Source organism: Oncorhynchus tshawytscha, unplaced genomic scaffold (assembly GCF_018296145.1).
Source record: "Oncorhynchus tshawytscha isolate Ot180627B unplaced genomic scaffold, Otsh_v2.0 Un_scaffold_1528_pilon_pilon, whole genome shotgun sequence".
Lineage (NCBI taxonomy): Eukaryota > Metazoa > Chordata > Actinopteri > Salmoniformes > Salmonidae > Oncorhynchus > Oncorhynchus tshawytscha.
The window spans coordinates 76843-98858 of record NW_024609832.1 but is presented as its reverse complement, the minus strand read 5'-3'; the positions used below and the strand labels follow the sequence as shown (position 1 = coordinate 98858).

Genomic DNA, 22016 nt, shown 5'->3' with positions numbered 1-22016 from the left:
CGTCAACTGTCCCGATCCTTTCACGTAAGATGAAGGAAATGAGACGAGGAGACAAAGACTACGAAATAAATCCTCTCCAGATGGATTGAGATGCAGACATACTGCTGTGTTAACCCCACTACGTCGAGAATGTGGCTGTAATCCTTAGGGATGGTGATCATGGTGTTCCATTAAACCGGTCCGTCAGATGCCTCCACGTCAGAATGTGTCACCGCCCAGCACTTTCTGATGATACTGTTCCGTCAAACTACTTTTCCCCATATCCACATAGCAATGTGTACACAGTTTCTTTGTTCATAAACTGCTGACCCTGCACAACACACACTTCGTGATCTATTTGACTTTCAATATGAGGTACTGCATGTTTAATTGAATAGGCTAAACTGCGCTGGGTTGGCGTATCTCGCTGGGTTCATTTCTTGGGATGTTGTTATTGTTTTGTGCGTATTTGCCGGGCGTCAGTAATGAAGTTGTGCTGCTGGGCTGTGCTGCTATGAAGTTGAAGTTGCTAAATCATGGTGATGTAGAAATCGCGTAGCGCGCATATAATGCATCTACTGTGATATGAATGCCCCACGTCAATGTGAAACGCGCAGCGTTCAGGCGCACACAGCACAGGAGCCAGCTTCAAACGAGGTATTGTTCATCTGAATGTGTCAACATCGTTGTTTTTGCCCCCAGTGTATCCAAAAATATCACTCGTTTTATTCCATAGGTGCGATGTCATTTAAGTGAAGTGGCAAGTTTTGTTTTTGTGCCGAAATAAGGCCTACGCGGTTGCGTCATCAAAGGACAACTGCGTCGGCAGTTTGACAGCCGGATTTCCATACTGACAGTCAGTGAGCCGAATGTGTCGTAGCCACATTGTTTTCTGTGTCCTTAACCGCGGAAAGAACACTAGATGGAAACTACTATTTTGGAATAAATCCCTGTAGCCTAAAATATAATATAGCAGGGGAGGTGACTATCTACTGATTTGAGCAGATAGGCTAGGCTATATCAGTGTGTGTAATATTTTACCTTTGACATGTCCAATTGTTGTTGAATGCACTGCAGTCTAAAAGTCTGAAAACTGATTAAGAAGCAGATGAGCGCCACATATGACTAACTCCCTCTCATATATCTCAATCTAAACTTGCCTGGAAACCTGACGTTGAATTGCATTGCAATAATGGTTGATTTGAAGAAGTTTAAGCTGCCTATCAATCGTTGTTTTTGCCACCAGTGGACAGCCAGTGAAAATAAGCTCTAGCAACAGCTGCATAGTGTGTATTCAGGGCCTGATTAATGCAGGTGCTTACAGGGTCTGAGGCCTCGTTGTTCAAGCCCGTAGGGGGCCCTTGAAGCTGATAAAAATGGAGATAAAGTTATTCGTTTGAGAGCTAAGTCTATATAAGCATTCTGATAAGTATAAATAACTACAATCTCAAGGGAATACGTTTATCACTAACAGGAATATAGCTGATTTATGGAGTGAGTCATGATTATGAATGAACATAAACAAGGTAAAGGTATTGATTTTGCATGTTGTCATCAGCATTATTAATACACTCTTGAGTGGTTTCAGATGATGTGCACCTTATCAGTTGTTATAGTGAATAGAGTTTAACCCTTCCCCTGCATAGGAAGTTGTCACAACTGGGTTCAGTAACTTTGTTCATCTTTCGGACCTATGGTTTGATATATTGTGTAATCGTTTGACTTGTATGTTGACTTTTATGTTCTTTGTGGACACATGTCTGCCAGATACCTTTATGATAGTGACACACACACAATCCTATTCTATAAGTGTTGTAGTGAGTCCCCTGTCTGTCTGTCAGAATCACCATCTTATTAGTCATAATGTTGAAGTGTGTGTGTGTGTGTGTACACTGTAGTGTACTTGCACACATCCTGTTATGAAATAATTCAACATTTTTCTCAAATCCAATTGAACTGAAGTGAAACAGTTGTTTTGATCCCACTGGCAAAACAAATGTCAGAACTGCTTCGTTGGCAGTTAATGTTTTAATTTGCAGACCATGTTTGGTTTCTCAGCATGTAACCTGTAGCCTGAAATGATTTCGTTGACATGGATAACGGTGTCAAGCAGCATTGCTTGAAGACTGTAGTGTCATGCTATGACATAGCAAATACCATTGTAAATGCCTCTAGTCAGGTTGTTAAATGATGAAGTGGATGAGCTTGCTGTCTCTGCCTGGCTGGTTCCCCTCTTTCCACTGGGATTCTCTGCCTCTAACCCTATTACAGGGGCTGAGTCACTGGCTTACTGGTGCTCTTTCATGCCTTCCCTAGGAGGGGTGCGTCACTTGAGTGGGTTGAGTCAATGATGTGATCTTCCTGTCTGGGTTGGCGCCCCCCCTTGGGTTGTGCCGTGGCGGAGATCTTTGTGGGCTATACTCGGCCTTGTCTCAGGATGGTGAGTTGGTGGTTGAAGATATCCCTCTGGTGGTGTGGGGGCTGTGCTTTGGCAAAGTGGGTGGGGTTATATCCTTCCTGTTTGGCCCTGTCCGGGGGTGTCCTTGGATGGGGCCACAGTGTCTCCTGACCCCTCCTGTCTCAGCCTCCAGTATTTATGCTGCAGTAGTTTATGTGTTGGGGTCTAGGGTCAGTTTGTTATATCTGGAGTACTTCTCCTGTCCTGTCCTGTATGAATTTAAGTATGCCCACTCTAATTCTCTCTTTCTTTCTCTCTCTCGGAGGACCTGAGCCCTATAGGACCATGCCTCAGGACTACCTGACATGATGACTCCTTGCTGTCCCCAGTCCACCTGGCCGTGCTGCTGCTCCAGTTTCAACTGTTCTGCCTTATTATTATTGGACCATGCTGGTCATTTATGAAAATTTGAACATCTTGGCCATGTTCTGTTATAATCTCCACCCGGCACAGCCAGAAGAGGACTGGCCACCCCACATAGCCTGGTTCCTCTCTAAATTTCTTCCTAGGTTTTGGCCTTTCTAGGGAGTTTTTCCTAGCCACCGTGCTTCTACACCTGCATTGCTTGCTGTTTGGGGTTTTAGGCTGGGTTTCTGTACGGCACTTTGAGATATCAGCTGATGTACGAAGGGCTATATAAATAAATTTGATTTGATGAGCTGAGGAGAGGAAGCCATTTCAAAGTATTGAGATGCAACCCTCAGTGATAGAACAGCACGGTGTGTTCTCGTCGGTTCTGTTACATGTGGACACACCCACTGTTGATTCTGTTAATGGTTAACTTTTGGCTACTGTCACAGTGACTGACTAGTGTGTGCTGCAAAACCGCATCTTAGTTTCAACTAGTATTTGTTTACATTGTAGAGCATGTACAGTACTTGTCAAAAGTTTGGACACATCTACCCATTCCAGGGTTTTTCTTTATTTTTACTATTTTCCGGGTTGAAGAATAATAGTGAAGACATCAAAACAATGAAATATTACACAGTATGGAATCATGTAGTAACCAAAAAAGTGTTAAACAAATCAAAATATATTTGAGATTCTTCAAAATAGCCACCATTTGCCTTCATGACAGCTCTGCACACTCTTGGCATTTTCTCAACCAGCTTCATGAGGTAGTTACTTGGAATGAATTTCAATTAACAATTGTGCCTTGCTAAAAGTAAATTTGTGGAATTTCTTTCCTTCTTAATGCATTTGAGCCAATCAGTTGTGTGTGACAATCTAGGGGTGGTATACAGAAGATAGCCCTATTTGGTAAAAGATCAAGTCCATATTATGGCAAGAACAGTTCAAAAAAGCAAAGAGAAACGACAGTCCATCATTACTTTAAGACCTAAAGGTCAGTCAATCTGGGAAATTTCAGGAACTTTTAAAGTTTCTTCAAGTGCAGTCGCCACAACCACCAAGCGCTATGATGAAACTGGCTCTCATGAGAACCGCCACAGGAAAGGAAGACCCAGAATAACCACTGCTGCAGAGGATAAGTTCATTAGAGTTAACTGCGCCTTAGATTGCAGCCCAAATAAATGCTTCACCGATTTCAAGTAACAGACACAGATCATCAACTATTCAGAAGAGACTGTGTGAATCAGGCCTTCATGATTGAATTGCTGCAAAGAAACCATTATTAAAGGACACCAGAAAGAAGAAAATACTTGCTTTGCGCCAAGAAACAAAAGCAATGGACGTTTGACCGGTGGAAATCTGTCCTTTGGTCTGATGAGTCCAATTCTGAGATTTTTGTCTAGTCTTTGTGAGATGTGGAGTAGGTGAACGGATGATCTCCACATGTGTGGTTCCCACCGTGAAGCATGGAGGAGGAGGTGTGATGGGGTGGGGGTGCTTTGCTGGTGACACTGTCTGTGATTTATTTTGAATTCAAGGCATACTTAATCAGCATGGCTACCACAGCATTCTGCAGCGAATCAGCCATCCCATCTGGTTTGCACTTAGTCCCCTATCATTTGTTTTTCAACGGGACAATGACCCAACACACCTTCAGGCTGCGTAAGGGCTATTTGACCAAGAAGGACAGTGATGTAGTGCTGCATCAGATGACCTGGCCTCCACAATCACCCAACCTCAACCCAATTGAGATGGTTTAGGATGAGTTGGATTGCAGAGTGAAGGAAAAGCAGCCAACATGTGCTCACCATATGTGAGAACTCCTTTAAGACTGTTGGAAAAGCATTCCTCATGAAGCTGGTTGAGACAATGCCAATAGTGTGCAAAGCTGTCATCAAAGGGTGGCTACTTTTGAAGAATATAAAATATAAAATCAAATTTGATTTGTTTAACACTTTTGTTACTACATGATTCCATACGTGTTATTTCATAGTTTCATGTCTTCACTGTTATTCTACAATGTATAAAATAGTCAAAATAAAGAAAAACCCTTGAATGAGTAGGTGTGTCCAAACTTTGGACTGGTACTGTAAGTCAGCAGTGTAACTTTGTTTCAGTAGTTCTGCAGATTTTTCACACTGTCTGCTGTGGACTGTATGCTTATTTGCTGTGTTGACAGGGTTAGTTTTGGTGTGTAAAACCCCTTAAGCCAGATCAGGAGTTCAGTACCAGGGAACACAGCTCAGGACAATGGACCTTTTTATAGGAGGTAGTGGGGGGTGGGTGGGGTATGAAGGTCTTCTTCTCTCCCTCACTCCTGCTCTTTTTCTATCCCTTATCTCTCTCTTTTTGCTTTCTCTCTTACTCCCCCTCTCTCTCCTGGCTGGTGGGTTTAGGTCTTATGACTTGTGATCAGGCTAGCTGTAGGGTGACACACACACACACACACACACACACACTACACTAGGCCTATATCATTTCTGGTATAATTGTTTGTCCTTGTCTATTTATAAACCTTATGGAAGTGAAACTATGCTCGAGGTCTCATATAGTTTACCCAATAGCAAATTATCATATTTATACTGAACGAAAATATAATCTCAACATGGAAAGTGTTGGTCCCAAATTTCATGAGCTGAAATAAAAGATCCCAGAAATGTTCCATCCGCACAAAAAGCTTATTTCTCTCAATTTTGTGCACAAATTTGTTTACATCCCTGTTAGTGAGCATTTCTCCTTTGCCAAGATAATCCATCCACCTGACAGGTGTGGCATATCAAGAAGCTGATTAAACGGCATAATTATTACACAGGTGCACCTTGTGCTGGGGACCATAAAAGGTCACTCTAAAATGTACAGTTTTGTCACAACACAATGCCACAGATGTCTCAAGTTTTGAGGGAGCATTCAATTGGCTGCAGGAATGTCCACCAGAGCTCTCGTATCAGAGAATTTGTCAGTACGTCCAACCAGCCTCACAACCTCAGACCAGGTGTAACCACGCCAGGTCAGGACCTCCACATCCGGCTTCTTCACCTGCAGGATCGGCTGAGACTAGCCACCCGCACAGCTGATGAAACTGTGGGCTTGCACAATCAAAGGACTTCTGCAGAAACTGTCAGAAACCGTCTCTGTGAAGCTCATCTGCGTGCTCGTCTTCCTCACAAGGGTCTTGACCTTACTGCAGTTTGGTGTCGAAACCGACTTCAGTGGGAAAATGCTCACCTTCGGTGGCCACTGGCACGCTGGAGAAGTGTGCTCTTCAATAATGAATCCCGGTTTCAATTTTACCGGGCAGATGGTGTTGTGTGTGTGTGTGAGCGGTTTGCTGTTGTGAAGAGATGCTCATTGTCGTGCCATTCATCTGCCACCATCACCTCATGTTTCAGCATGATAATGCACAGCCCCATTTCGCAAGGATCTGTACACAATTCCTGGAAGCTGGAAATGTCCCATTTCTTCCGTGGCCTGCATACTCACCAGACATGTCACCCATTGAGGATGTTTGGGATCCTCTGTATTGACGTGTATGACTGCTTGTTCCAGTTCCCGCCAATATCCAGCAACTTCGCACAGCCGTTGAAGAGGAGTGGGACTACAGGCCAAATTCAACAGGCTGATGAACTCTATGTGAAGGAGATGTGTCACGCTGCATGAGGCAAATGGTGGTCACACCAGATATTGACTGGTTTTCTGATCCACGACCCCAAGCTATTTTTTTTAAGGAATCTGTGACCAACAGATGCATATGTGTATACCCAGTCATATGTGTATACCCAGTCATATGTGTATACCCAGTCATATGTGTATACCCAGTCATATGTGTATACCCAGTCATATGTGTATACCCAGTCATATGTGTATACCCAGTCATATGTGTATACCCAGTCATATGTGTATACCCAGTCATATGTGTATACCCAGTCATATGTGTATACCCAGTCATGTGAAATCCATAGATTAGAGCATTATTCATTTATTTCAATTGACTGTATTTCTTAAATATAACTCAGTAAAATCTTAGAAATTGTTGCATGCTGCATTTAAAAATATATATATACATATTTTTTTATTTTTAATTTGACCCCTTTTTCTCCCCAATTTCGTGGTATCCAATTGGTTAGTAGCTACTATCTTGTCTCATGTGTACCTGAAGTTGGTAATCATTTTACGAGCAGAACAGCTAAATATCCAAAAGTTGAAAACCATTTGTTTTTGAGATAGGGGTGTCACCAATGCTGTGTTCTATTCATTAGGTATGCCAAAGCTAATTTTAAAGGATATGTTACAAGCTCAAAACCATTTTAACCAAAATTACTACAATTATGACAATAACTGTGGTCATTTGCACAACAATGAAACTTTACACAGAATTCCATAATCATCACAGTCCTAGGTCTGTTGACAGTGGTGTGTGTGTGTGTGTGGGGGGGTTAACACATTTGATATATACACACACACTCCATTAAATACACACATGCTGCCTCTCCTAATGACTATATTGTCTTAATTTGCTCCCAGACAAACAGAAGCCACCAGGCCATCCCTGTGGTCATCTATCTTGGACATAATGGATTTGGAGGACAACAAGTGAAGAATGACCAACCAATGATTCATCCCAGAACCCCAGAACTGGAAGCCCAACACCAAAAGACCAAGCTTCAATCTCATGGACTAAATCAGGAATATATGCTCTAAAGATGGAATCACTGGACTAAACTAGAACTCCATGGACTAAATAGGAATAGTTCTTAAACCGGGAATATCAGGACCAAAAGCTGAAATATCATGGACTCATTTAGGCATTTCTGGACTAAAATTGGAATCTTTGGACTGAATATGGAATTGCTGGACTGCATTAGAAGTCTTTGGATGAAATCAGTAATCTGAGCAACATGACCGGTTTCTTCTGTGATATCTGACTAACTAGTGTTGATGATGTGTGTGTTGTAGCTATGCTAGAGGTGAACATATTATCAACACATTGACTCTGGAGGAAGTACTGCCACCAGTGATGGATGCGGAAGTTCTAATCATCAAATCGGACAAATGGAGGGGTACATGGCTGTTCTTTGTTAATCAGTCCTTTGATTAGTCCATTGATTGGTTATTCAGGACTTTGATTTGTAATAACAGATACTGTGTGGGAAAACCCACACTCCTGAACGTTTAGTAATATCGCTAAGTATCACTCGTTGAGTGACTATGCAGTCACAATCATTCAAAGAGGATTAATCAGGTGCAGAATTTGACTTGGGGGATTCAGGTAAAATCAATGCTTAGTCCATTGATTGGTTAATCAGTCCCTAAGACAGACAAACGTCTTCTTCACAACAATTGAACCTGCTCTCCTTGAAGTTCTTGATGATCCGATAAATGGTTGATTTAGATGCAATCTTACTAGCAGCAATATCCTTGCCTGTGAAGCCCTTTTTGTGCAAAGCAATTATGACGGCACATGTTTCCTTGCAGGTAACCATGGTTGACAGAGGAAGAACAATGATTCCAAGCACCACCCTCCTTTTGAAGCTTCCAGTCTGTTATTCAAACTCAATCAGCTTGACAGAGTGATCTCCAGCCTTGTCCTCGTCAAAACTCACACCTGTGTTAACGAGAGAATCACTGACATGATGTCAGCTGGACCTTTTGTGGCAGGGCTGAAATGCAGTGGAATTGTTTTTTTTGCAATTCAGTTAATTTGCATGGCAAAGAGGGACTTTGCAATTCATCTGATCACTCTTCATAACATTCTGGAGTATATGCAAATTGCCATCATACAAATTGAGGCAGCAGACTTTGAAAATTATTATTTGTGTCAATCTCAAAACTTATGGCCACGACTGTATATACACCCTTCATCAGTTCCAGAGTGAAAGCATTAGAAATGTGCTTATGCTTATCGTCAGGCTTGGAGTCGTAATTATACAGGATTCTCTGACCTTTCTTGCACATGTACAGTGCCTTCAGAAAATATTCACACCCCTCGACTTTTTCCACATTTTTTCCCCCCCACATTTTGTTGTTACAAAGTGGGTTTAAATTGGATTTAATTGTCATTTTTGGTAAACAATCTACACAAAATACTCTGTCAAAGTTGAAGAATAATTCTAACATTTATAAAAAATATATATAAACTCAGCAAAAAAAGAAATGTCCCTTTCTCAGGACCGTGTCTTTCAAAGATAATTTGTAAAAATCCAAATAACTTCACAGATCTTCATTGTAAAGGGTTTTAAGTAGCACTGTTTCCCATGCTTGTTCAATGAACCACAAACAATTAATGAACATGCACCTGTGGAATGGTCGTTAAGACACTAGCAGCTTACAGACGGTAGGCAATAAAGGTCACAGTTATGAAAACTTAGGACACTAAAGAGGCCTTTCTACTGACTCCAAAAGAAGGATGCCCAGGGTCCCTGCTCATCTGCGTGAACGTGCCTTAGACATGCTGCAAGGAGGAATGAGGTCTGCAGATGTGGATAGGGAAATAAATTGCATGTCCATACTGGGAGACACCTAAGACAGCACTACAGGGAGACAAGACGGACAGCTGATCGTCTTCACAGTGGCAGACCACATGTAACAACACCTGCACAGGATCGGTACATCTGAACATCACACCTGCAGGACAGGTACAGGATGGACAGGACGCATAATCACTCCATCAGTGCTCAGACTGTCCGCAATAGACTGTAAAACTGACAATTAACCTGTAAGTCTATGTCGTTGTTTTTGGTTTGAAGACAGTTTGTGTTCGCTCCACTCTCCTTGTTTGTGTTCTGCTATGCGGGGAAATGATAAGACAAGTCCATGGAACAGAACACCCTCCACTCCCTCCTGAGTCCATGTAGTCCATGCCCCAGACAGACAGAACACCCTCCAAGTCCATGTTCCAGACAGACAGAACACCCTCCACTCTCCTCCTGAGTCCATGTTCCAGGACAGATCATTAGTTGTCCCAGACAGACAGAACACCCTCCACTCTCCTCCTGAGTCCATGTTCCAGACAGACAGAACACCCTCCACTCTCCTCCTGAGTCCATGTCCCAAACTGAGTCCATGTTCCAGCAGACAGAACACCCTCCAGTCCATGTCCCAGACAGACAGAACACCCTCCACTCTCCTCCTGGTCCATGTCCCAGACAGACAGAACACCCTCCAAGTCCATGTTCCAGACAGACAGAACACCCTCCACTCTCCTCCTGAGTCCATGTCCCAGACAGACAGAACACCCTCCACTCTCCTCCTGAGTCCATGCCCCAGACAGACAGAACACCAGAACACCCTCCACTCCCTCCTGAGTCCATGAGTCCATGCAGACCCCCTCCACTCTCCTCCTGAGTCCATGTCCAGACCATGTTCCAGACAGACAGAACACCCTCCACTCTCCTCCTGAGTCCATCCACTCTCCTCCTGAGTCCATGTCCAGACAGACAGAACACCCTCCACCACTCTCCTCCTGAGTCCATGTTCCAGACAGACAGAACACCCTCCACTCCTCCCATGTCCATGTTCCCAGACAGACAGAACACCCTCCACTCTCCTCCTGAGTTCCCAGACAGACAGAACACCCTCCACTCTCCTCCTGAGTCCATGTTCCAGACAGACAGAACACCCTCCACTCTCCTCCTGAGTCCATGTTCCAGACAGACAGAACACCCTCCACTCTCCTCCTGAGTCCATGTTCCAGACAGACAGAACACCCTCCACTCTCCTCCTGAGTCCATGACAGACCCAGACAGACAGAAGTCCATGTCCCAGACAGACCCTCCACTCTCCTCCTGAGTCCATGTTCCCAGACAGACAGAACACCCTCCACTCTCCTCCTGAGTCCATGTCCCAGACAGACAGAACACCCTCCACTCTCCTCCTGAGTCCATGTTCCACCAGAACACCCTCCACTCTCCTCCTGAGTCCATGTTCCAGACAGACAGAACACCCTCCACTCTCCTCCTGAGTCCATGTCCCAGACAGACAGAACAGAACCAGACAGACAGAACACCCTCCACCCTCCTCCTGATTCTGAAAGACAGACAGATCCACCTGTTCCCAGATATGATACACAGACAGAACACCCTTTAGTGAGGCTCAGACCACTGACTCATATACACACATCTCAGTTAAGCAGTACGTGTACAAGAGACATGTCATGAAAAAGTCAAGGTTGGTACGTTTTATCAATGTTGTATCAGACCATGAGAGGTCCAACTGTTTGGTGACCGGTCCCCTGACGTCACCTGTTCCTTATAGACACAAACCGTGCACTTAGTCGGACATAGAATTGCTTTGACGGACTGTGTGTGTGTGAGCATGTGACGCGTGTTGACTGTGTGTCTATTTGTCCCTACCCCAGGTAACCAAAGAGGAGGAGTTCTTCAGTCTGTCTCACTGTCAGCTGTTGGAGCTCATCAGCCAGGGACAGCCTCAAGGTGCTCTGTGAGTCAGAGGTATGGATTTGATTTATATTCTATATACATGGTTTATCCTGAGGTGTATATTTATATACTTCACTTATATGCATATTTCTATGTGAAAATCAAGATAACCGCCTGCCAAAGTGTGACCATGAGCTCCTTGATGTCAGGTGTTCAAGGCTTGTACAGACTGGGTGCGATGGGACGTGGAGAGCAGAGCTCCGTATCTCCACGACCTCCTCAATGCTCTCCACGTCTACGCTCTGCCTCCCAAGTTCATCAAGATACAGCTCCAGTCCTGCCCCATCCTCAGCAAGGTAAGTCTCTATGTCGTCTATTTATCTATGACCGGCTGCTGGGATTGATTGATAGATTGAGGAATACCAAATTCGATTATTCAACTATTTTCATGTTCCTTCATTCCAGGCCAACTCCTGTAGAGACTTCCTGTCGAAGATATTCCAGGAAATGGCTTTGAGGAAGCCCCTCCCCCCTGCGCCTCACCGTGGAACACAGCTTATCTACGTAGCCGGAGGGTAGTCTACAAACATATGATGGGATGGGGTGTAATAGGATACGATACAATGAGATAATTGGATGATATGATATCATACGAGTATGACAATATAATCCTGATATGGTTATGTACTGTCTGATCCTCCTGTGTTCAATCCCAGGTATCGGCAGCACGCTGTCTTCTATGGAGGCCTATGACCCTTGTAGGAACGTCTGGCTGAAGCTAGCTGACATGGGCTCTCCCTGCAGTGGCCTGGGCTCCTGTGTGCTGTTTGGCCTGCTCCACACGGTACATGAACGCACGCACACACCTTGCTTTTTACAGCCTTGTTGGTCTATCTAACCCCTCTCCATCCTTCCCTCCCTCTCTCTCTCTCCCTCTTTCCCTCATCCTCAGATGGGAGGCAGGAACCTGTCCCTACAGAACAACAGTGAGTCCAGTTCCCTGTGCTGCTACAAACCCATGACCAATCAGTGGAATCAGCACGCCTCCCTCAACACCCCCAGGAACAGGGTGGGGGTGGCCGTGGTGGACGGGAGCATTTACGCCATGGGGGGTCCCAGGGGTCCACACATCATAGCACTGAGGAGAGGTGGAGGAGAGATAAATAGTGAGGAGAAGGGGGGGGGGGTAGAGGAAAAAAGACAGAAAGAGAGAGAGATGGTAGTGTAAATTCCCCAGATAATGTAGAAATTCCTGACTAATTAGTGTGACCGCCTTTGGGCCGGCTGTGTTGTTACCTACTTCCAAGGAATGTCAATCTGGTTGGGAATGCTTCACAACTCGCTGCTGAGTGGCTAACCGGTAGGGAATCATCTTCACCGGAATGTCGTTACAGGACCCATGGCTCTGGTAGAATACCTCAGAGATGTGTCCTTCCATCCATCCACCCTTGCCTCTCCTCTCCACTGCTCTCCCACACAGCGTGTTACTAGACACTGCACAAAGCTGGTAGTTTTAGTTAATCCACTGTGAGTTACCTGGCTCCTATACAATGAGTTAGTTATACCATCAAACTCACACTCTGATAGCTCCTACAGTCCCATGCACTCAGGTCATGATGATGAGCATTAAAGTTGCACAATGCAGAAATCACTCCACCATTTCCTGAATGCAGAAATTCTAATAGTTATAATAATAATAATAATAATTCTAATGCCTAATTTCAATTTATGTGACAAAACAAGCAAGTATAGTGTAGAGAATCATTGTACAATCTAAACCGCTGTGAAATATATTTTCCATAACCAAAAATATTGTATTTTCAACTGTTGAAACTGGTGTACAAAACCCAAAGTAAAAGATACAAAAGCGAAACTTAAGAATAGGAAGCCTAGAAATACCACACATAGAGCAGATCTACTGCTTCTTAGATTTGCTTTCTTTAACTGACATCTCTATGTGAATTTGGTCGGGAACGCCTAAAAAGTTACACATTGCAGCTTTAAGGCAACAATGGCCATAAATTCTCTCTCTCCGCCACGTATGACCCAGAGGCGAACTGCTGGGTGTTTGACACCAGCCGGTGTTGAGAGTTACCTCCCTGACACCAGCCGGTGTTGAGAGTTACCTCCCTGAAACCAGCCGGTGTTGAGAGTTACCTCCCTGACACCAGCCGGTGTTGAGAGTTACCTCCCTGACACCAGCCGGTGTTGAGAGTTACCTCCCTGACACCAGCCGGTGTTGAGAGTTACCTCCCTGACACCAGCCGGTGTTGAGAGTTACCTCCCTGACACCAGCCGGTGTTGAGAGTTACCTCCTGACACCAGCCGGTGTTGAGAGTTACCTCCCTGACACCAGCCGGTGTTGAGAGTTACCTCCCTGACACCAGCCAGTGTTGAGTTACCTCCCTGACACCAGCCGGTGTTGAGAGTTACCTCCCTGACACCAGCCGGTGTTGAGAGGTACCTCCCTGACACCAGCCGGTGTTGAGTTACCTCCCTGACACCAGCCGGTGTTGAGTTACCTCCCTGACACCAGCCGGTGTTGAGAGTGTTACCTCCCTGACACCAGCCGGTGTTGAGAGTTACCTCCCTGACACCAGCCGGTGTTGAGAGTTACCTCCCTGACACCAGCCGGTGTTGAGAGTTACCTCCCTGACACCAGCCGGTGTTGAGAGTTACCTCCCTGACACCAGCCGGTGTTGAGAGTTACCTCCCTACCTCCCTCAGTAGGAAGTGGACCAAGGGGAGGAAGTGATCTCACAATGACTTGAAAGTGACCTCACCATTATTAGGGTGCTACAAACAGAGTTAGGAATTAGAATACTAGAATGGACATGAACCTTCGTATGATGTCATTGTAAGACACTTTGTCTGAATCACTAAATGGGCTGTCACTCCCAAACAGAAGGCGACTGCATTGGTCACAATTTATTTTTAATTGTATCAACTTAAATTTAAGGAACACCTAACTTTACCAGACTCACATGACTTATTTCAACAGCAGCCATTACACAGTCCAAGGGTACATCATGAGGTTAGAGTAACATCTTTCAGGTACAAAGACCCAACTGACTGGAATTATATACCTGTAGAAAAAACACAGTGAATTTAAGAGTCATTTTTCAAATGTTAAGAACAAACAGTTTATTTTTAAATAGCTAATAGGAACATCACCATGTGAAGATATTTGTATGTATATATTATATGTACTTCGTTTTATTAGTCGTTGGAGCAGAAGTTAATTCTGTTAATGCAGGTTGTTTTTTTTTGTATGTAATAATATATATTTTGTTATTATATTAGACAGTAGTTTCCATATTATTCTAAGTATTGTTTGTTTAGTTTTTTTCATTTGGACTCTTGAAAATGAGACGCACCATCTCAAGAGATTTCCTCCTGCAAAATGTCAAATACATAAATAAGTGATGGGATAAAGGTCAGCCATTTTGGTCAGGGAGTTTGTCAACCATGGTTTGCCAGTGATAGTGTCAAATAATGAATTTAAAAAAATGATCTGCACTGGATGTGTGTTAGCCTGCCAGCTAGTTTTAGAGGTTTGATTCCATAAACGTTTTATATTAACTGCCAATATGCTCACATTCCATTTAAACAACACAGTCCATCTCCAACCAGACACTGTCTGAAATCAGTTGATGATTGGATTTAGACAAGTTGTAAATGCAACAAGTACTGATATTGCATCATATAACAGACCTCTTAGCTTTCCAAGAAAACAACAATTTAGACATTTATGGCCTGTTTACATATATTTTAGAGACTATTAATGTAGAGCGTTTGTATTAAACTCGTATAAACAGTATTTATGATTATGACAATATTTTAGGTTGACAGTAATTCTATTAAATAATTTCTGATACATCACATGCCTTACTTACATTGTCCTGTATACATAAAACCAGGATTATGCCTGTACTGTACTTACTTACATTGTCCTGTATACATAAAACCAGGATTATGCCTGTACTGTACTTACTTACATTGTCCTGTATACATAAAACCAGGATTATGTCTGTACTGTACTTACTTACATTGTCCTGTATACATAAAACCAGGATTATGTCTGTACTGTACTTACTTACATTGTCCTGTATACATAAAACCAGGATTATGCCTGTACTGTACTTACTTACATTGTCCTGTATACATAAAACCAGGATTATGTCTGTACTGTACTTACTTACATTGTCCTGTATACATAAAACCAGGATTATGCCTGTACTGTACTTACTTACATTGTCCTGTATACATAAAACCAGGATTATGCCTGTACTGTACTTACTTACATTGTCCTGTATACATAAAACCAGGATTATGCCTGTACTGTACTTACTTACATTGTCCTGTATACATAAAACCAGGATTATGCCTGTACTGTACTTACTTACATTGTCCTGTATACATAAAACCAGGATTATGCCTGTACTGTACTTACTTACATTGTCCTGTATACATAAAACCAGGATTATGTCTGTACTGTACTTACTTACATTGTCCTGTATACATAAAACCAGGATTATGCCTGTACTGTACTTACTTACATTGTCCTGTATACATAAAACCAGGATTATGCCTGTACTGTACTTACTTACATTGTCCTGTATACATAAAACCAGGATTATGTCTGTACTGTACTTACTTACATTGTCCTGTATACATAAAACCAGGATTATGCCTGTACTGTACTTACTTACATTGTCCTGTATACATAAAACCAGGATTATGCCTGTACTGTACTTACTTACATTGTCCTGTATACATAAAACCAGGATTATGCCTGTATACATAAAACCAGGATTATGCCTGTACTTACTTGTCCTGTATACATAAAACCAGGATACATTGTCCTGTATACATAAAACCAGGATTATGCCTGTACTGTACTTACTTACATTGTCCTGTATACATAAAACCAGGATTATGCCTGTACTGTACTTACTTACATTGTCCTGTATACATAAAACCAGGATTATGCCTGTACTGTACTTACTTACATTGTCCTGTATACATAAAACCAGGATTATGCCTGTACTGTACTTACTTACATTGTCCTGTATACATAAAACCAGGATTATGCCTGTACTGTACTTACTTACATTGTCCTGTATACATAAAACCAGGATTATGCCTGTACTGTATTTACTTACATTGTCCTGTATACATAAAACCAGGATTATGCCTGTACTGTACTTACTTACATTGTCCTGTATACATAAAACCAGGATTATGCCTGTACTGTACTTACTTACATTGTCCTGTATACATAAAACCAGGATTATGCCTGTACTGTACTTACTTACATTGTCCTGTATACATAAAACCAGGATTATGCCTGTACTGTACTTACTTACATTGTCCTGTATACATAAAACCAGGATTATGCCTGTACTGTACTTACTTACATTGTCCTGTATACATAAAACCAGGATTATGCCTGTACTGTACTTACTTACATTGTCCTGTATACATAAAACCAGGATTATGCCTGTACTGTACTTACTTACATTGTCCTGTATACATAAAACCAGGATTATGCCTGTACTGTACTTACTTACATTGTCCTGTATACATAAAACCAGGATTATGCCTGTACTGTACTTACTTACATTGTCCTGTATACATAAAACCAGGATTATGCCTGTACTGTACTTACTTACATTGTCCTGTATACATAAAACCAGGATTATGCCTGTACTGTACTTACTTACATTGTCCTGTATACATAAAACCAGGATTATGCCTGTACTGTACTTACTTACATTGTCCTGTATACATAAAACCAGGATTATGCCTGTACTGTACTTACTTACATTGTCCTGTATACATAAAACCAGGATTATGCCTGTACTGTACTTACTTACATTGTCCTGTATACATAAAACCAGGATTATGCCTGTACTGTACTTACTTACATTGTCCTGTATACATAAAACCAGGATTATGCCTGTACTGTACTTACTTACATTGTCCTGTATACATAAAACCAGGATTATGCCTGTACTGTACTTACTTACATTGTCCTGTATACATAAAACCAGGATTATGCCTGTACTGTACTTACTTACATTGTCCTGTATACATAAAACCAGGATTATGCCTGTACTGTACTTACTTACATTGTCCTGTATACATAAAACCAGGATTATGCCTGTACTGTACTTACTTACATTGTCCTGTATACATAAAACCAGGATTATGCCTGTACTGTACTTACTTACATTGTCCTGTATACATAAAACCAGGATTATGCCTGTACTGTACTTACTTACATTGTCCTGTATACATAAAACCAGGATTATGCCTGTACTGTACTTACTTACATTGTCCTGTATACATAAAACCAGGATTATGCCTGTACTGTACTTACTTACATTGTCCTGTATACATAAAACCAGGATTATGCCTGTACTGTACTTACTTACATTGTCCTGTATACATAAAACCAGGATTATGCCTGTACTGTACTTACTTACATTGTCCTGTATACATAAAACCAGGATTATGCCTGTACTGTACTTACTTACATTGTCCTGTATACATAAAACCAGGATTATGCCTGTACTGTACTTACTTACATTGTCCTGTATACATAAAACCAGGATTATGCCTGTACTGTACTTACTTACATTGTCCTGTATACATAAAACCAGGATTATGCCTGTACTGTACTTACTTACATTGTCCTGTATACATAAAACCAGGATTATGCCTGTACTGTACTTACTTACATTGTCCTGTATACATAAAACCAGGATTATGCCTGTACTGTACTTACTTACATTGTCCTGTATACATAAAACCAGGATTATGCCTGTACTGTACTTACTTACATTGTCCTGTATACATAAAACCAGGATTATGCCTGTACTGTACTTACTTACATTGTCCTGTATACATAAAACCAGGATTATGCCTGTACTGTACTTACTTACATTGTCCTGTATACATAAAACCAGGATTATGCCTGTACTGTACTTACTTACATTGTCCTGTATACATAAAACCAGGATTATGCCTGTACTGTACTTACTTACATTGTCCTGTATACATAAAACCAGGATTATGCCTGTACTGTACTTACTTACATTGTCCTGTATACATAAAACCAGGATTATGCCTGTACTGTACTTACTTACATTGTCCTGTATACATAAAACCAGGATTATGCCTGTACTGTACTTACTTACATTGTCCTGTATACATAAAACCAGGATTATGCCTGTACTGTACTTTACTTACATTGTCCTGTATACATAAAACCAGGATTATGCCTGTACTGTACTTACTTACATTGTCCTGTATACATAAAACCAGGATTATGCCTGTACTGTACTTACTTACATTGTCCTGTATACATAAAACCAGGATTATGCCTGTACTGTACTTACTTACATTGTCCTGTATACATAAAACCAGGATTATGCCTGTACTGTACTTACTTACATTGTCCTGTATACATAAAACCAGGATTATGTCTGTACTGTACTTACTTACATTGTCCTGTATACATAAAACCAGGATTATGCCTGTACTGTACTTACTTACATTGTCCTGTATACATAAAACCAGGATTATGTCTGTACTGTACTTACTTACATTGTCCTGTATACATAAAACCAGGATTATGCCTGTACTGCCATTCATTACAATTAGACTGGTTTTCTCCCAGACCACAACGGCTGCCATTTTCACTCTATTCTGGAACTTTGAGGGTTTATGACACAGCCCCTCTAGTAATTTAATGGAATCTATTTTGCTACAGAACTTCTCAGAGACTCTTCTAATTGACTGTGCCATCATGTCCCTTCTATCGACAACTCTGACCATAAATATAGCAGTTTTTCACACGCAGTCTTTTAATAACCATAGTCCACCTTAATTATAGTTTCACATACTGTTGTCTTTGTCCACATCATAGGAGGAGGCTCCAGAGAAGCTGAAATGAAGACCGTTCTCTCTCTGACCTCACATACTTTGTGTCACAAATGGCACCCTATTCCCTTTATAGTGCCCTACTTTTGACCAGGGCCCATATGTATTAAAACTTGTGGTTAATTTCTCTTGCTGCGCTGCAGTAGAGCCTCGTCACTGTGGGAGCATGTTGGTTAACCACCACTAGGTGGAGGAAGACTACTACCAAAGACTAGAGGGATGAGAACACAACAGGGCACATAACAGAAAGCACATAACAGAAAGCACATAACAACAGGACACATTCGAGTGTGTTGTTCATTCTGTATTCTAACCATGGTCATAGGACTGTTTAGTAGACGTCACAGCATTAGTCACCACTGGTTTACGTCAGACTACTGTTTACTTATCTCTCTCTGTGTGTGTGGGCCTGTGCGACCCCTCCCCCTCTGTTCTAGCTGATGTTATCTCTGTGTGTGTTCAGTAGGAGTCTTTAGGGTCAGGCATATTCACATCCAAACCTCCAGGTCTCCAGTACTGCCAGGGCAGCGTTCAACTGCTGTCCCAGGTCTCACACCTGAGATCTGAATCAGTCCCCGATAAGAGGGGAAAGATGAGGACTAAAAGTTTGTATATTGGAAATGGAAGGAGCAGAGAGGGAGGAGGTAGACGGAGGAGGTGGAAGGAGCAGAGAGGGAGGAGATGGAAGGACAAGCGAGGGGGAGGTGGAAGGAGCAGAGAGGGGGAGGTGGAAGGAGCAGAGAGGGGGAGGTGGAAGGAGCAGAGAAGGAGGTGGAAGGAGCAGAGAGGGAGGAGGTGGAAGGAGCAGAGAGGGAGGAGGTGGAAGGAGCAGAGAGGGGAGGTGGAAGGAGCAGAGAGGGGGAGGTGGAAGGAGCAGAGAGGGGGAGGTGGAAGGAGCAGAGAGGGGAGGTGGAAGGAGCAGAGAAGGAGGTGGAAGGAGCAGAGAAGGAGGAGGTGGAAGGAGCAGAGAGGGAGGAGGTGGAAGGAGCAGAGAGGGAGGAGGTGGAAGGAGCAGAGAGGGAGGAGGTGGAAGGAGCAGAGAGGGAGGAGGTAGAAGGAAAGGGAGGAGGTGGAAGGAGCAGAGGGAGGAGGTGGAAAGAGCAGAGAGGTAGGTGGAAGGAGAGGGAGGAGGTGAAAGGAGCAGAGAGAGGAGGTGGAATGAGTAGAGAGGGAGGAGGTGAATGGAGAAAGGGGGAGGAGGTGAATGGAGAAGAGGGGAAGAGGTGAATGGAGAAGGGGGAGGAGGTGAATGGAGAAGAGAGGAGGTGGTGAATGGAGTAGAGGGAGGAGGTGAATGGAGAAGAGGGGGAGGGAGGAGGTGAATGGAGTAGAAGGAGGAGGTGAATGGAGAAGAGGGGAGGAGGTGAATGGAGAAGAGGGGAAGAGGTGAATGGAGAAGGGGGAGGAGGTGAATGGAGTAGAGGGAGGAGGTGAATGGAGTAGAGGGAGGAGGTGAATGGAGAAGGGGGAGGAGGTGAATGGAGAAGGGGGGAGGAGGTGAATGGAGTAGAGGGAGGAGGTGAATGGAGTAGAGGGAGGAGGTGAATGGAGTAGAGGGGGAAGAGGTGGAAGGCACAGTAATGGAGGTGGAAGGAGGTGGAGGAAGAGGGAAAGGGAGAAGAGTGGGAGGAGGTGGAAGGAGTGGAGGTGGAGGGAGGAAAGGTAGAGGTGAGGAGGTGGAAGGAGAGAAAGGGAGGAGGAGAGGGATGAGGTGGAAGGAGGAGAGCGGGGAAGTGGAGGGAGGAGAGAGGGAGGAGGTGGAAGGAGGATAGAGGGAGGAGGTGTAAGGAGGATGGGCGGTGCAAGGAGGAGAGAGGGATGATGTGAAAGAGCAGAAATTGAGGAGAGAGGGAGGAGGTGGGAGGAGAGAGGGAGATGGGAGGAGAGAGGGAGGAGGTAGAGGAAGGAGGTGGAAAGAGCAGAAATGGAGGAGGAGAGAGGGAGGAGGTGGAAGGAGGAGAGGAAGGAGGAGAGGGTGGAGATGGAAGGAGGTGGAAGGAGGAGACGTAGGAAGTGAAAGGAGGAGAGGGTGGAGATGGAAGGAGGAGAGGGTGGAGTTGGAAGGAGGAGAGGGAGGAGGTGTCAGGCGGAAAGGGAGGAGGTGTCAGGTGGAGAGGGAGGAGGTGGAAGGAGGAGAGGGAGGAGGTGTCAGGCGGAGAGGGAGGAGGTGGAAGGAGGAGCGCGGGAGGAGTTGGAAGGAGCAGCGAGGGGATTTTGGAGGAGAAGAGATAGAGGAGATGGAAGGAGAAGAGAGAGGTGGAAGGAGGAGAGGGATGGGGTGGAAGAAGGAGAGAGGGGAGGTAGATGGAGGATGTGGGACAATGGAGGGAGAGGTGGAGGGGGAGAGAGGGAGGAGGTGGAAGGAGGAGAGAGAGAGGTAGAAGAAGGAGAGAGAGATGGAAAGAGCAGAGAGAGAGGTGGAAGTAGGAGAGAGGGAGGAGGTGGAAGGGGGAGAGGGATGGGGTGGAAGGAGGAGAGAGGGGGAGGTGGAAGGAGGAGAAGATGGAAGGAGTAGAGATTAATGTGGAAGGAGGAGAGAGGGAGGAGGTGGAAGGAGAGGTGGGGAAGGTGGGAGGAGGAGATGTAGGAAGTGAAAGGAGGAGAGGGGAGACAGAAGAAGGAGAGGGTGGAGGTGGAAGGAGGAGAGCCGTGAGGTAAAAGGAGGAGAGAGGGAGGATGTGGAAGGAGGAGAGCGGGAGGTGGAAAGAGGAGCGAGGGGAGGAGGGAGGAGCGAGGTGGAAGGGGGAGAGGGTGGAGATTGGAAGGAGGAGACGTAGGAAGTGAAAGGAGGAGAGGGAGGAGGTGTCAGGCGGAGAGGGAGGAGGTGTCAGGCGGAGAGGGAGGAGGTGTCAGGCAGAAAGGGAGGAGGTGTCAGGCGGAGAGGGAGGAGGTGGAAGGAGGGG

The 22016-nt window shown here is 43.9% G+C and overlaps 1 pseudogene; it reads left to right on the top strand.

The window, feature by feature from the left end:
• Positions 1-10937: 10937 nt before the first annotated feature.
• Positions 10938-13473, top strand: LOC112235120 (annotated as a pseudogene).
• Positions 13474-22016: the final 8543 nt, after the last annotated feature.